General features: G+C 27.7%; 1 long non-coding RNA gene across 1 annotated transcript; it reads right to left on the reverse strand.

The window, feature by feature from the left end:
* Window positions 1-5,945: 5,945 nt before the first annotated feature.
* LOC114928917 (uncharacterized) lies at window positions 5,946-6,717 on the reverse strand. The gene is made up of 3 exons (XR_003819168.2): window positions 6,592-6,717; window positions 6,434-6,502; window positions 5,946-6,302 (listed from the first exon to the last, which is right to left on the reverse strand). It is a non-coding gene; the product is annotated as an uncharacterized LOC114928917 (long non-coding RNA).
* Window positions 6,718-17,976: the final 11,259 nt, after the last annotated feature.

Here is a 17,976-nt window from a genome sequence, read left to right on the forward strand (position 1 = left end):
TAAAAAATAAATATGAAAATAAAAATAAAAATAAAAACAACTAAACTAATCGGCACTCATGTCAAAAGTCTAACAAAAAAACCCGGCTATGTAAAATCACAAAGCTAGATTTTGGTAAATTTTTCTATTAACAGATCAAGATTCTCGTTTAATTTATCAGTGTCGCTATGTAAATTTAAAACTATTCCTCTGACGTTTTATGTGGATCATTTCGGATATCAAACGTTTACCTAAAAAAGGCTCCTCGTCTAAGACTTTTACAATCCTCCCAATTAAATTCATGGTTCAATAATCTATGTTCCGATATGACTGATAATTGTGACGCGTTTCTTTTTATGTTGTTGCGATGTTCTTTCATCCTAGTTTCAACAATCTACCCGTCTGCCCTACGTACGACGCATCACAATCCATACAATCAATTTTATAAACTACATTATTATGGAGTTCCCTTGGTAACTTATCCTTGTGTACTTTAATGAATTTACGGAGACTGTTAATTGCTGTATATGATGGAATGACATCCAAATCCCGTGTAATGTCCTCGATTCTCTTCGATACATTATTAATATACGGAATATTAAAGTACGAAACTTTTCTTCTGCGTTAGAATCTTGTCCATTGCATATATTTGCTCTATTGTTATGCAACTTATTATTATAGCGGAAGAACAACTTTTTTAAAACCGCGCTTGCAAAGTATGAAATATCAAATTGAGAGGATAATTATTAGACAAAAGAACTCCAATCATAGACTCAAAGTTACCTTTATGGAATTTCGGATGAGATAGCCAAAAAACTCTATCTATGAGGCTGATAATGGTGCCTTTTTTATAACAGAGAGGATGCTGCGATTCAAAATTTAAATATCTACCTGAATACGTCGGCTTATGAAACAAATCAAACTCAATGCTCCCATTATTTATAATAATGGTGACATCTAAAAAATTCAATCGGTTGTCAACCCCCTCCTCCATGGTGAACTGCAATCTAGGATGGAAAGAATTGAAAGTGTTTAAAACTATTTTAAGCATGGAGGGTGGGGCCGCCAACGCGATATCGCAGATTGCAGTTCACCATGGAGGAGGGGTTGACAACCGATTGAATTTTTTAGATGTCACCATTATTATAAATAATGGGAGCATTGAGTTTGATTTGTTTCATAAGCCGACGTATTCAGGTAGATATTTAAATTTTGAATCGCAGCATCCTCTCTGTTATAAAAAAGGCACCATTATCAGCCTCATAGATAGAGTTTTTGGCTATCTCATCCGAAATTCCATAAAGGTAACTTTGAGTCTATGATTGGAGTTCTTTTGTCTAATAATTATCCTCTCAATTTGATATTTCATACTTTGCAAGCGCGGTTAAAAAAGTTGTTCTTCCGCTATAATAATAAGTTGCATAACAATAGAGCAATATATGCAATGACAAGATTCTAACGCAGAAAAAAGTTTCGTACTTTAATATTCCGTATATTAATAATGTATCGAAGAGAATCGAGGACATTACACGGGATTTGGATGTCATTCATCATATACAGCAATTAACAGTCTCCGTAAATTCATTAAAGTACACAAGGATAAGTTACCAAGGGAACTCCATAATAATGTAGTTTATAAATTGATTGTATGGATTGTGATGCGTCGTACGTAGGGCAGACGGGTAGATTGTTGAAACTAGGATGAAAGAACATCGCAACAACATAAAAAGAAACGCGTCACAATTATCAGTCATATCGGAACATAGATTATTGAACCATGAATTTAATTGGGAGGATGTAAAAGTCTTAGACGAGGAGCCTTTTTTAGGTAAACGTTTGATATCCGAAATGATCCACATAAAACGTCAGAGGAATAGTTTAAATTTACATAGCGACACTGATAAATTAAACGAGAATCTTGATCTGTTAATAGAAAAATTTACCAAAATCTAGCTTTGTGATTTTACATAGCCGGGTTTTTTTGTTAGACTTTTGACATGAGTGCCGATTAGTTTAGTTGTTTTTATTTTTATTTTTATTTTCATATTTTATTTTATATTTGTTTTTTGCGTATATATGTATCGACTGTGTCGAGGTAGAATACCGCACAGTCGTTAGAGTGATGTGTCACGTGTAGCATCGTCTTCTCTCTGTTTTTGCTGTCGGGGTGAGTGTTCTTCCCGGTTTTAATTTTTAATTCTTGTGAATTGTTCTACGTTTAATTTATACTATGTTGATTAGTGTTGGTAAGGGAGTCACTGCTCTGCTTCCTTCCTGACGATGGTCACCGTTAGGGAGACACTCCGACGGCCGGACGGTTTGAATAGGGAGGAGAATGATATTTAATTTATTTGCGGATTGTATGTATACGAGTTTTATAATTTTCTGATTGTACCGATTATCTTCTATCTTTGTATTTGCAGCTACTGAAGAAGACCCGAAGTGGGTCGAAACGTTTAGAATTTAATAAATGAGTTTGATTTGAGATCTCATTTTAATTTATTAATTTTGTGCATGTCATCCGCACAGGCTCCGATTGCCGTCGAGATTTTATTTTTAATTGTTTTAATGTTCTTGTGACTACGAATGATTCTAACAACAATTCTAGCTACAATAATCTAAGTTTTTATACAAAGTTAAGAGAATATAAAGAAAATATTTTAATATTTCCAAGCGTAGAGATATATAATTTAATATATAAGTGCGAACTATTATTTCGGAAAAATGAGACTAACTTACTTTTTAATGTATTAAAAGTCAATGATTTTATAACATGTTTTTACAAGAATATTCGATAAACTTTATTCCTTCGTGTCATAATATTGGTTATAAATTTATAAAAAATTTTGTAATCACAAGAATTCATTTTTCATTAAAAAAAGTAAGCAGTGATGTAAAAAAGCAGCTGGTCATAGCAGTAGAAGTGTTGCGATGAAAATGGCCATAGCAAATGGAAAAAAAACATAAATAAAAATTATTTTATATAATTTACAATTTTATTTTCTTTCGTACAAAAAATTGGATTATACATACAATTGAAACGGCCGCGTTGCGTGGAGTCGAAATGGCAGCTTTTTTCCTCCTAATTGCGGTACTTTGTAATCTAGTGACTTTAATTCCGGGGCTCTCTGTCCTTCTCTTTTTTCGCGTGGTGGGGACTGCGTAGGGATGGGTAAACACAATAAAAATATACAAACATAAAAATAGTATTGTTTAATATGTAATGCTACTGTGTCTATATATCGACGTTCAGCGTACACGAAATGAGGGGAATCTGCATGCCGACTACTTCTCCTACGCACATGCTCGTTCCGTTTTTTAACCCATCCCTACGTAATCCCCACTACGCGAAAAAAGAGAAGGACAGAGAGCCCCGGAATCATCTCTCTGTCCTTTAGATTTTCAACTGTCTCCTACGGTAGAGGCCGATCTATGTCTTCTATATCTATGGCAACAACCTTACTTCCCCTCTTGTCGTTCATCTACGGACCTTGCGAGAAACTATATAATCAACCATTTTACTTAATAATTTAACTTAGAATTAGACGTTTTATCATTTATTATCAATAATACCAGCATAGAGAATCTCCTAGTTCTAACTAGACTGAGGACTAGCGACGCGACCAATGTAACGTTATGAGTGCGTATCTAGAACTTACTAGCCTTCACGAGGAATGAAAGATTACCCGTTTGCGTGACTCTAGCGATATGAATAATAAATGCGAAATAATCAATGTGTGCAAACCTATTAATCAATGTGTGCGAATCTATTAACCAATGTGTGAACCCTATAATCAACGTATTTGAAATTGAATAATATTATTTATGAAATAGTTAATATGATGAATCGTCGGAATAAATATTTGAATCACACAATGGTGAATAAATTATAAAAATTGATAAATTCTAATGATCGACTATTTGTCATAGAATATTCCATAAAACCTTTTTTTCTTTTAATTTGTAAACTAATATAAACGATACGCTTCACTTTTGTAATTATATATTTATGGAATTTTCCCAGGTAGCAAGCACACGTCATTTTAACGTTTCAAATTAGTCATTTATGGTCATATGTCGTCAAAATGACCTATTTTTTGTATGACCTTATATTGACGTCATGATGTGACATTATTAGGTTTGTTCGCATCGCATGCCCCAACTTGCTCCTTTTTACAATGCGCTCGTATTGGTCCAATTCGAGGAGCGCACCAATACGAGCGCATTGGAGTAAGAAAGAGCATTTTGGGGCATGCGACGGAAACAAACTTTATAGGTTTGTTCGCGTCGCATGCCCTAACATGCTCCTTCTCACTCCAATGCGCTCCAATACGTTCGTGTCACCGGAAACAAGATGGCGACTAGATGTTCGCGTCACGTTAGAGCATACTCTAAGGAGCAATTAGGAGCACGCTCTATTTGCCTCACCTTCGAAGGTGGTGCATTTGGGGCTATTTATCACGCATGCGTGTGAAGCGTGTACTGTAAACAGTATCCACTGCTTGAATCCTCCATTTCCTATATAAATATTAATCAAACTTTATTCAAAATAAAGTCCAAAATTTTTAGTATACATATCTAATAGCGTTTTCGATTGGGAAAAAGTTAGTGCGCACCAGTGCGCACTCAGTTCATACGAACACTGGACAAGTTCCATGGGTTGCACTGAATAGTGCAGGTGAAAAAGAACACGCCGAAATTTTCAGTGCCACTTGAGTTGATTAGATTCCGGGAAGAACGAAAAAGTAACCTCGACATCTTGTGTTCAGTTAAGTAATGATTTTTATTATATGTAATTAAATATAGAAGATGATCAAGAATATCACGTATGACAAATATAAAAATTATTATTATTCAGTATAAAAATGCTATTAGATTAAGTACATTAATTATATTTTAAAAAAGGGTATAGGTTCGATGTTTATATAAAAAGATATAACACTTACGGTGTCATTATCTATTTTTTTCACACATTCTACATAATTTACAGTTTTTGGAATTATTCTTCTAGTTCGAAGAGTTGTAATTATTTCTTCTTGCTCGCTTGAACTAGAAGAAGATTCCAAAAATGTCTCCAAAATATTAAAGAGAGCCAAATCCGAATTGCTCATTATGTCGAATTTTCGTTCAAAAGAATGCCCTACTGCTTGCATGCATCCAGTGCACTGAACTGGCACCGTCAAAATATCTCGTGCCACTTAGTGCGCACTGAGTGCGCACTATGCGAGTGTTGTGCGTTCAAACGAACACGCAACACTAGCCAAGTGCGCATTGGCACTACCAATCGAACACGCGCCTGACATTCAGTGCAGCCAGTGCACCCCAATCGAAAACTCTATAATTTTAAAAAATCAATACTTACCTCCTAAATTTCTAAAATATGGCCAATGATTAATAGCGTTTTCGATTGGGGTGCACTGGCTGCACTGAATGTCAGGCGCGTGTTCGATTGGTAGTGCCAATGCGCACTTGGCTAGTGTTGCGTGTTCGTTTGAACGCACAACACTCGCATAGTGCGCACTCAGTGCGCACTAAGTGGCACGAGATATTTTGACGGTGCCAGTTCAGTGCACTGGATGCATGCAAGCAGTAGGGCATTCTTTTGAACGAAAATTCGACATAATGAGCAATTCGGATTTGGCTCTCTTTAATATTTTGGAGACATTTTTGGAATCTTCTTCTAGTTCAAGCGAGCAAGAAGAAATAATTACAACTCTTCGAACTAGAAGAATAATTCCAAAAACTGTAAATTATGTAGAATGTGTAAAAAAAAATGGATAATGACACCGTAAGTGTTATATCTTTTTATATAAACATCAAACCTGTACTCTTTTTTAAAATATAATTAATGTACTTAATGTAATAGCATTTTTATACTAAATAATAATAATTTTTATATTTGTCATACGTGATATTCTTGATCATATTCTATATTTAATTACATATAATAAAAATCCTTACTTAACTGAACACAAGATGTCGAGGTTACTTTTTTGTTCTTCCCGGAATCTAGTCAACTCAAGTGGCACTGAAAATTTCGGCGTGTTCTTTTTCACCTGCACTATTCAGTGCAACCCATGGAACTTGTCCAGTGTTCGTGTGAACTGAGTGCGCACTGGTGCGCACTAACTTTTTCCCAATCGAAAACGCTATAAATTTCTCTACCATACTCATAAAAAGCGTTCTTTTCAAACGAAAATGCATAACAAATTCTCTATCTGTATACATAGGCACTGTATTTTCAATGTAATTGGTTATGCATGTCCTATGTATTCTTTGAACGAAACCTTCTGCAATTTCAACGATTGCGTTAATGGCAATATCTGCAAATACAAATTATATAAAATTCAATAAAAATGCACAAACTACTTAAGGAAAGATGAATTTAAAATTACAAGATTATTAGAGATTACACCAAAATTAGAAACGTCACATCTTTATCATTAATACTCACTTTCTATTTCATCGTCGTTCCCATTGTCTTCTAACAATTCACCAATTCCTGCCAAAGGTACAGGATTTTCTGCAAAAACGTCATCATTAATATTATTTATTATTATAATGCGAAAACCGTCAAAAAAACCTAGGCGATCCATGTTGTCAAAACCTAACCTAATCGGTCAATGATGTACGATGTGCGATTGGAAGGGAAGGGAGTGCTCAAATCCGTTCGTGTCACTGAGCGTTGGTGCACATAAACCCATCTGATCCAACCGCCATCTTATCTGTGATCCAAGTGCTCTCTGGTGTACATTGGAGCATGTGACGCGAACAAACCTATTGTGATGTCATATTTAAGTCTTAAACTGACGTTATATTTAAATCTTAATAAAACTTCTGAACTAGTGTAGCCAGTGTAGCCAAAACGAACAGACCCAGCAAACACAGTATATAAATGTTATATACTTAAGCATGTTACATGTAACGTATATGTTAGTTGTAATTTCCCACTCATAGATGTAACATTTTTAATATTACATATATTACATTGTAGTTATATTGTCATTATATTCCAAGATAGCACTGACTTATCAATACATCAATGTGCTATTTGGTATATAATTACAATATAACTACAATGTAATATATGTTATATTAAAATGTTACATCTATGAATGGGAAATTACAATTAACATGGATGTTACATGTAACGTACACGTTATATTACCTGTTATATTCCGTTTTATTATAGCAATGTAACAATTATATATCGGTGTTTGCTGGGGACCTATTGTTTTCTATAATTGCTGTTTCGACGTTGTAATTCTGTGTTAATATATGTACATGATATATATACCCCTACAGCACGAAATATTGACGGAATATTGCAAAAATATTGTTTTGCAAGATTGAAATATTGCATGCAATATTCCTGAAAGCTTGCCAATATAGATATGTCCGCCCTCAAACTATATTATGCAACATTTCTGCAATGATACTGATTTATTTCTACAAAGGTGAATATAATATTTATAAAATATTGCAGAATATTTATTTTTTTATTTTTTTTATTTATTCAGACATTTATTTGTCTGATTTCTGAGCAACCAATTTAATATTTGAGTTTCCTCTATTAATAGGATCGTATCAGAAAAAATTAAATTGATAAAGTGTTGATTGTTATTGCTACTTTTTGCATGCTTTATATAATTCTCGGGACTAAAACTTAATGTGAGTTAGATAATCTCTAAAAACTCACCTTTAAAAAAAGGTAAAAAAAGGCGACCAGTTAAGGGCACGCCATTAACAAAAATTATCCATTGCAAACTCATGTAGAATCCTATCCTATTGCAAACCCATGTAGAATCCTATGAAAAATTAATCATTGCAAACCCATGTAGAATCCTAGGCAAAATTAACCATTGCAAACCCATGTAGAATCGTACCCATTGCAAACCTATGTAGAATCCTATGAAAAATTAACCATTGCAAACTCATGTAGAATCCTATGAAAAATTAACCATTGCAAACCCATGTAGAATTGTATTAAAAATTATCCATTGCAAACTTATGTAGAATCCTACATTGCAAACCCATGTACAATAGAATTGTATGAAAAATTATCGATTATAAACCCATGTACAATCGTAACAAAAGTAATGAAATAAAAAAAAAATTGCGCCAAGTGAAAGTAGAAACTTGTACCAGTGGAAAATTAAAGTTGCAGACATATATAGAGTCGTATAATAAATCAGTAAAAATTTAAATTTGCAAATGTAGAATCGTACCATAAAAAAACTTATCTTTTAAAAAAAAAGATAAACAAGATGCCAAGTCCATGCGCCATGTGAAAAAGAAATAAAAAAATTTTAGTTAAAAAAACTGGGCGCGCTGCTAAGTTTCAAAATTACAATGCACCTTAAAGTAACATTAATTAATTTAAACACAAAACATATTTTAACTGTAATGAGTTTAAAAGTAACAATTTAATTTTAATATTGTTAGAATATTATTTAGCAGCGCTCCCAGTTTTTTTAACTAAAATTTTTTTATTTATTTTTCACATGGCGCATGGACTTGGCATCTTGTTTATCTTTTTTTTTAAAAGATAAGCTTTTTTATGGTACGATTCTACATTTGCAAATTTAAATTTTTACTGATTCATTATACGACTCTATATATGTCTGCAACTTTAATTTTCCACTGGTACAAGTTTCTACTTTCACTTGGCGCAATTTTTTTTTTATTTCATTACTTTTGTTACGATTGTACATGGGTTTATAATCGATAATTTTTCATACAATTCTATTGTACATGGGTTTGCAATGTAGGATTCTACATAAGTTTGCAATGGATAATTTTTAATACAATTCTACATGAGTTTGCAATGGTTAATTTTTCATAGGATTCTACATGAGTTTGCAATGGTTAATTTTTCATAGGATTCTACATAGGTTTGCAATGGGTACGATTCTACATGGGTTTGCAATGGTTAATTTTGCCTAGGATTCTACATGGGTTTGCAATGATTAATTTTTCATAGGATTCTACATGGGTTTGCAATAGGATAGGATTCTACATGGGTTTGCAATGGATAATTTTTGTTAATGGCGTGCCCTTAACTGGTCGCCTTTTTTTACCTTTTTTTAAAGGTGAGTTTTTAGAGATTATATCATTCATTTTTGTATATTTTTATGACCGGAATAGAACAATTATTAAACATGTTTATCTAAACTTCTTTGCTTAAAATGATGTGTACAATCATATCCTAGAATCCTGATCATTCCTCCTAAAGCACCCTATTTATATAAATTTACCCATATGTGTGTGTGTGTGTGTGTATATGTGTGTGTGTGTGTGTATATGTGTGTGTGTGTGTGTGTGTACTAATGTCGAGCATTTTTTATACATTTTCTATTAAATTTAGATAAAAGTTGCAGGATTTCGAAAAAGAAAAAGTTGACACAGACTTTTTCCTAAACGGCGATTTTCAAGGTTATTTAAAGGTCACTTATATTTTCAAAATAGAATTACCTTAATTTTTCTCATATAAATCGATTTAACTCGCAATATTTACTATAAAAAGTTGTAAAGGTATAATTTTTACATAATCTTACATAAACTTCGAAATATTACAAATATTTTATTCTATGAAATATTTCAGTTTATGTAAAATTATGTTAACTATCTTTTAAATTATTCACTTTTAGCCATCTTACCTTTACAACCTTTTATAGTGAATATTGCAACAAATTGGTTTATATATATAATATATATATAACATCAGTTATTATTAATTGATGTTTGCATTTATTTTTAGACTTACTAGAGCTCAAATGCTCCACATTTTTTGCAAAAACTGTTTATTCTACAGATTTCAAATATGCTTTTAAATGATGATTGAATATTTCCTTTTTTTAATTATTTTTATTATTATTTTTCAATCTCAATCAACTGTTATAACTTTATGCCAGCACGATACAAATACATGTGTCTTTATTTTTTTTATTATTTTCATTATTATTTTTCAATCTCAATCAACTTCTATAACCTTATGCCAGCAGGATACAAATACATGTATGTCTTTATTATTGTATCAACTCTTGTCTTTTCCATGTAACCATGTCTTCATAGTTTGAATTATCCCTTCATCTTCTCAATCTTTCGCAGAGATTTAATTAATTAAATACACTTCACACGAAATAAAGTTTGCTGGAAGATATACAGCAAACGATAACTGTAAAAACATGATTACGTGGAAAGAACAAGAGTTGGTACAGTAAAGGCAAGTAAGTAAGTACATGTAATGTATCGTATTGGCATAACGCTATATCCGCGGAGCAGATAATGTGGCTGTAGAGGTAGTCTGCAGTGCAGCTAATGTGGACGTAGATGTTGATTGAGATAATTGTCTAATATAAAATAGAATTTCAAAATTTAGTTTAAAAAGCTGTTGCATATATAAATAAAGTTTATTTTTTCTAAATTTGGAATATGTTTAATTAATTAATTTTTTAAGTCTATGTTTAATAAATTCTTTAAGTCTGTATTCAATAATTTTATTCATTTGATAAATACATGTATGTCTTTATTTTGATATGTTTAATATAATTAGAAATTCATTATTAATTAGATATGTAAACTATAAATTCATATATAATATTTGAAAATATATGTGAATATTTAAATTTTTATCTTCTCCTTCCTCTCTTTCAATCTCTTTAATATCAATATGTGTATGTGTGTACACGCGCGCACATTTGTACGTATTTATTTAATTATTGGATAGTTGAGAGTACTTAATTGATAAAAAATTATGACAATAATAATCCTTGTTTTTTTTTCTCATTATTTACTCAGATTTTTTTGTCTATCTTATAAGATAAACACTTTAGAGATTGAATATTTCAAGTAAACTAATTGTAAGTAAATTTCACATTAATGCATATAGATGTTTAATCATGAATGTACTAAATAAGTACACAAGACGAACAGTGAGTGAGTGAGTGAGAATGAGAGAGTGTGTGTGTGTGTGCGTGTGTGTGTGAGAAAGAGAGAGAGAGAGAGAGAGAGAGAGGGAGAGAGAGAGAGAGTTAGCCAACATAACCCCGCACGCTGCCGATATGGCGGAGCGCCACTATCGCCATCTGTTGTAAAACGTGCGAGATGGACAAAATTACCACTACATGCATCTTGCATGTGTTGTGTACGTGTGATATATGTGTGCGCATGTGTTGTATACGTGTGAATACGTGTAGCACGATACTACTATGTATACGTGGTCGATGATGATAATGATGATGATAATGATGATAATGATGACGGGGACGTTTCTTAATAGAAATTTTTCATATTTCGACTTTGCATTTATATATCTCTGCTTACAAATCACGTAGAGCAGAAATAAAGACACTTTTATTATATAATTCGAACTCAATCTATCGATTAAGTCTAGTATAAACTCGATTGCTTCAGCCATTATTGAGGATTCGAAATATTATAAAGACTCAAATGTCCGACTCGCGTTAAGATACACGGTGTCTCCGCTACGCCCTTAACTGGTCGCGAGACACTACCGTGTCTCTTGATAGTTCAGCTTGCGCATAGTGGTAAATGAAAGAACTATGTGATTGCATTATAATATAGCAGTAATATTTTGCAATGTCTCCAATAAAATAATAACATTATATTTGCACAATATTGCTGCAATATTTGTAATATGGCGCAATATTGAAATATTTATGCAATATTTTAGTAATATTTTGTACTGTAGGGGTATAATTTTGTATCGTGGTTAATTAATATTATACTTAAGAGGTTGTAAATGTAAGTGCCCAAATATTGAATATTTTTTGGTCTATGACGTCAGCGACTAATAATGGACATTTATAAGACATCATTTCCCATACAGCACAGATTATTGCAATTATATTGCAGCAACGTTGCAATGTTGCAAGTTGCAATGCAACATTATAAAGACATTGCAGAGATATAGGTGTACAAAATTCCAGCACACTTGTAGCAACATGACATTAATATTTCGGAAATATTGCATGTAATCCAAATTCTATAATTTATATATTGTAATATACATATACCCAGCAAACACCAAGTTACAGCTATATAATTGTTAGTTGTAATTTCCCACTCAAAAATATAATACGTGTATTATAACAATTATATTGTTGAGTGGAAAATTACAACTAACAATTATATAACTGTAACTTGGTATTTGCTGGGTATAATACTGTAATAAAATAATTTTTTGCAATATTGTACAATAAAAGATGTTAACGATAATCAATAATTTTATTAAATCATTGGCTTAAATTTCTGCGCCAAACGCTCTGCGCAATACATGTGTGCGTGTATAGCAGGCGCCGGCTTCGCTACGTAGACGTAGATTTATTTACATTTGTATACCTGTATATGCAACATTAGTTTATGGTTGCAATAACAATGCATTATTGCAAACTCATAACATTGCAATATTGTTGTAATATTTTGTTGCAATCTTCCAAAAAGCGGACATTTTAACATTGCTGCAATTCAACAGCAATGATGTAGCAACATTTTGCAGTAAATTTGCAATATTGCAATATTGCGATGAAAGATTGTTGTAATGTTTTTGCAATCTATCGGTGCTGTATGGGTTCTTAAACCAAATAAAGATATTATATTTTAAAGACGTCTTTAAGACGTCTTGAAGACGTCCTAATTTAATTCCTTAATTTATCGCTATGTGACGCACCGCGATGTCCTCTATCTCGCATGTAAGTTGTAGTCAGAGAATTATGTAAAGCTGGCAAACAGAGGCTGTTAAGAGTAAAGTGTCATAATTTAAGTATATTCTTCTAATGTAAAGTGTACTCGGCATTATAATGACGTCATTTTGCTACTTATTGGGGCTATTTCTTACCACATTTACGCCTTAAATTATTATGCTAATAAAAAGTCGTCATTCCATGACGGCTTTTTATTAGCATAATAATTTAAGGCGTAAATGTGGTAAGAAATACGGTACGTTTCATGACGTCAAAAGTTTGTGACATTAGACCGTCATTTTTACGCCATAAAAACGTCAACTTATGACGTCAGAAGTGGTCAATGACTGACCAATTTAAAACGACAAAATGACATGTGCTTGCTACCTGGGTTATTGCTGACGTATGACTAAAATGTTACAAAGATATATGTATTAGCTATACGAGATAAGTAAAGAAATATAAACTCAACAACAATAGAGTTGTAATGTAAGTCGTAAGAAATTGATCAATCATAGTTGCAGTTCAGGTGAATAATCAACTGTGATTGATTAATATCTTACGACTTTACGACTTTATTATAGATCCCGTATAAGTAGCATTGTCATTTTGTCTATTAATGAATGTTAAAATATTAATGAATTTTTTAAATTAAATGAATATAGATTTTATAATATATATGTTATAACAGCATTACAATATAATAATTTCCACACAATATTTTTTTATTAATGAAAGAGATATAGGAAGTGTAATTGCATTATTATCATCAATTATTATCTTATACTTTTTACCTCTAATTTCTATAAAATTTAATTCATTATCACATTTTATCCTTTAAATCAATATTTATTTTGAATTTTCATTAATATTTTTATTCTATTAACATGAGCAGGAGCTCAACCTATTGAAATACCTTTTATCATTATTAGACAAATTTTATCATTATGTTACTTTCTTTATTTTATCTTATTACCTTTCCTAATAAAAATTTGAGATTTAATTATTTTTAAATAAATATTAAAAAATTTATCATTATAAATAAATTTAAAATATTAAAAATAATTATATTTAATACTTAAATTTTTTATAAATTACTATTAAATTAAGGTAATGATCTTGAATTTAAGTTTATGTTTTGAAAACATATTAAAGAAATTTTAATTTTTTATTAACTTTTAAACATTTAATTTTTTTTACTAAATTATTATTTATAATATAAATTTAAATCCAAAAATTAATAAAATATAAACTAAAATTATTGGTAAAATAATTTTCCAACATAAATATATTAATTCATCATATCGTATTCGAGGAAGTATTCCATGTATAAAAATTACTATTCTACATAAAATATTAATTAAAATAAAAGTTAAAATTATTGAATATTTTAATAAATTTCTAAATATATAAATTCTAATTAATCTAAAAAAAATAATTATTTGATATTCAGATAAAAAAATTAATGTAAACCCACCCCTAAAACATTCAATATTAAACCCTGAAACTAATTCTGACTCACCTTCGATAAAATCTATAGGACTTCGATTTAATTCAGCTAAAATCCTAATAAAAAATATAATAAACAAAGGATATAAAACTACTATATATCATAAATAAAATTGATAATTAATAAAATCAAAAAAGAATATCTCTCTCTTATTAATATAATAACTAAAACAATTAAAATAAATCTTACTTTAAATGATAATATTTGTGAAACTGATCGTATTGCCCCTATTTTTGAATAAATCGAATTAGCTGATCATCCCATAAAAATTATAACATACCCTCTAATAGTTATAAAACAATTATTAATAAAATAGAATAATTTAAAAAATAAATATTAGTAATGTAAGGAAATACTAATCATATTATTATTAAAACAAATCTAATTATAGGACATAAAAAAAATTATAATTAGATTTATATACATAAAATAATTCTTTATTAAGTAATTTAATAGCATCACTAAAAGATTGAAATAATCTTATAAATCCCACTTTATTAGGTTCTTTACGAATTTGTACATATCTTAAAATTTTTTGTTCCAATAAAGTTAAAAAAGCTACCCCAACTAATATAATTAATAACAAAATTAACAATCTTAATATATTTAACGCACTATAAAAATATAATCTTAAATTTTGACAAATTATTACTTGTATAATTTTTTTCTATTATACATCATTTAAATTCTAAATTTAATACACTTAAATTCTGCCAAAGTAATTTTATTTATTTACATATATTTAATCAATTAAATTTATTCATTAAAAAAAATATAATTTGAAAAAAAGTCCTTTCGTACAAAATTTTCTTAATTTTATTATAGATAGAAACCGATCTGGCTTACACCGATCTGAACTCAAATCATGTAAAATTTTATTAGTCGAACAGACTAAAATATTAAACTTCTTCATTTAATTTTTATTTTAATTCAACATCAAGGTCGCAATCATTTTTATTAATATAATCTTTCTAAAAATATTACGCTGTTATCCCTAAGGTAATTAATTTTTATAATAATTATTATAAAAAAAAAAAAATTTCTTAATTTAATAATCAATCCTTTATAAAAATTTCATTAATTAATGTTAAAATTATCTTTAAATTAAAGTTTATTTTATTTAATTATCCTCCCAATAAAATATAATCATTAAAATAAAATTTATTTCCTTAAATAAATTTAAAAATTATATTAAATTCAATAGGGTCTTTTCGTTCCATAATTTCTTTTAAGAATTTTAACTTAAAATTTAAATTTTAAATCTACAAATTGAAACAGCTTTAATTTCATCAATTCCTTCATTCCAGTTTTTATTTAAAAAACAATTGATTATGCTACCTTTGCACAGTCAATATACTGCGGCTATTTAAAAATCACTGAGCAGAAATAATTTTAAATTATTATCAAAAAACCATGTTTGTGTTAAACAAGTAAATTAAAATTTTAATTTAATAAAATAAATTTGCCTAATTCTTTAATTATATATACATATATATTTTAAATTTAAAAATTTCTATATAATTAATATAAATATACTTATACTATCATTATTTATTAAAATACTTAATTTATTTAAAATATTTTTTTATTTAATTAAATCAAATTTTCAAATTATTATTATATTTAAATTAGAATAATCCATTCCATAATAAATTATTAAATTTTTATAAAAAATTTTTAAAAATAAAAAATATTTTTCTATTTAAATCATTTATATTCATAAAATATTTTAATTATAATTTATAGTTAATCCCATAAATTTTTTACATAAATTTACTAATTAAATTTTATTATTAATTTAATTAATTGTAAATGATTTATATATAAATTAAATTTATATAAAAAAAACTAGATATCATAAAAGTGGATTAAAATATCTTTTTCAAATAAATATTTAAAATAATTTTTATACATTAACTTTAATATTTTATTTAACTCATTTTATTCCGAGAAATTTAAATTATTCCAATAAACAACAAAATTTAATAATCCCTGATACAAAAGGTACAATTAATAAAATTTACTTTTATTTAATTAATTAATTTATTTTAAATTTTTATTTACATTACTTATATCTATAATATTTATTTAATTTTTTTTAATACTTCAACAATTCAAAAACTAACTCTATTTAATTTTTTATTATAATTTTATTTAATTAAAATAATCACACACACAAATCATATTAAATTTTTCATAAATATTTAAATTTAATTTTTTTTTAATTTTAATAAATCATATTAAATCATTAATCTTTTCAATGTAAATAAAATATTTTTAAATAAACTAAAATTTTTTTTAATTTTAAATACATTTTCCAATATATTTACTTTGTTACGACTTTTCTTACAAATCATAATTAATAAGAACGGCGGGCAATTTGTACATAATTTAAATATAATTCAACTTATAAATTTTTATAAATTTACATTTAAATCCTTTTTAAATAATAAATTTAAATATAATTTACAAAAAAAATATTTTTCAATATAACTCATCTAAATCTTAATAATTCTACATTTTGATTTGAATTTAATTTATAATATAAATTTATAATTAAAATCTCTTAATTTAATTTTCAACAATATATAAAATATTTATATTAAGTTAATCCATTTGTGGATTATCAAATTAATCAACAAGTTTTTCTAATATAATAAATTACCGCCAAATTTTTTATTTTTAATGCTTTACATTTAATATTTAATTAATTTTATTTTTATTTAAATAATAGGGTATCTAATCCTAATTTCTTTTTAAACTTAATTAGAAATAAATTTTCCAAAATAAATTTTTTTTATTAACTAAAATTATTACATTTCACTATAAATAAAATTAAAAAAAAAATATTTAAATCTCCTTTTTATATTCTTTAAATTATTAAAATTATTTATTCTTATCATCAGTTTAACCGCAATTGCTGGCACCTAAATTTATTAATAATATAAATAAAATTATCTATTATAATTTTTATTAAAATAATTATTTTAAATATTAATAAATCATTAAAAATTATTTAAATTTAAAAAAATTTTTTTATAAAAATTTATTTATATTCAAATTTTATAATTAATTTATAGAAAAAAAATTATTTCCCTACCTTATTCACTAATTTATCATATTTATCTAATTCATTTATTTTTTAATCAATATATAATTTAAATTAATATTAAATTTAATAAACATTTAATTTATATATTGACTAAAAAATAAATATGACATTTCCTACCACATTCACTAATTTATCATATTTATCTAATTCATTTATTTTTTTATTTATTTATAAAATACATTTTATAAATAAGTAAAATATTATACAGACAATTTATTACATAAATTTTTTTATAAATATAATAAATTATTTATTATATATATTTTTATTTAATTATTTATATAATAATTATATTTTAATATAAATTACGCACACGGATAAGAAATATTTTACATTTGCTCATCCCATATAAAAATATAAAAGTAATGGAAATTAAATTTTACATTAATTTATACTAGTATTATGAGGTAGTTAATACATGAAAATCATATAAGATGAATTCTGTACATCGATTAGCATAATATGATTACAAGTCAATAAATGATTTTGCTAATATATTATTTTGAATAAAAATTAAAAAAATATAAAAACAAAAAGAATGAAATTAATAAATTTTCTTCATTCTTTGTTTTCTTCTTCTATTAATTATTTTTTCTATTATTTGAATAAAAGATGTATCGTGTGTAATAGATTAAATAGATAGATAATTTATATAAATATATAATTATACG

Source organism: Nylanderia fulva, unplaced genomic scaffold (assembly GCF_048542155.1).
Source record: "Nylanderia fulva isolate GAGA-0341 unplaced genomic scaffold, ASM4854215v1 Scaffold351, whole genome shotgun sequence".
Classification (NCBI taxonomy): Eukaryota; Metazoa; Arthropoda; class Insecta; order Hymenoptera; family Formicidae; genus Nylanderia; species Nylanderia fulva.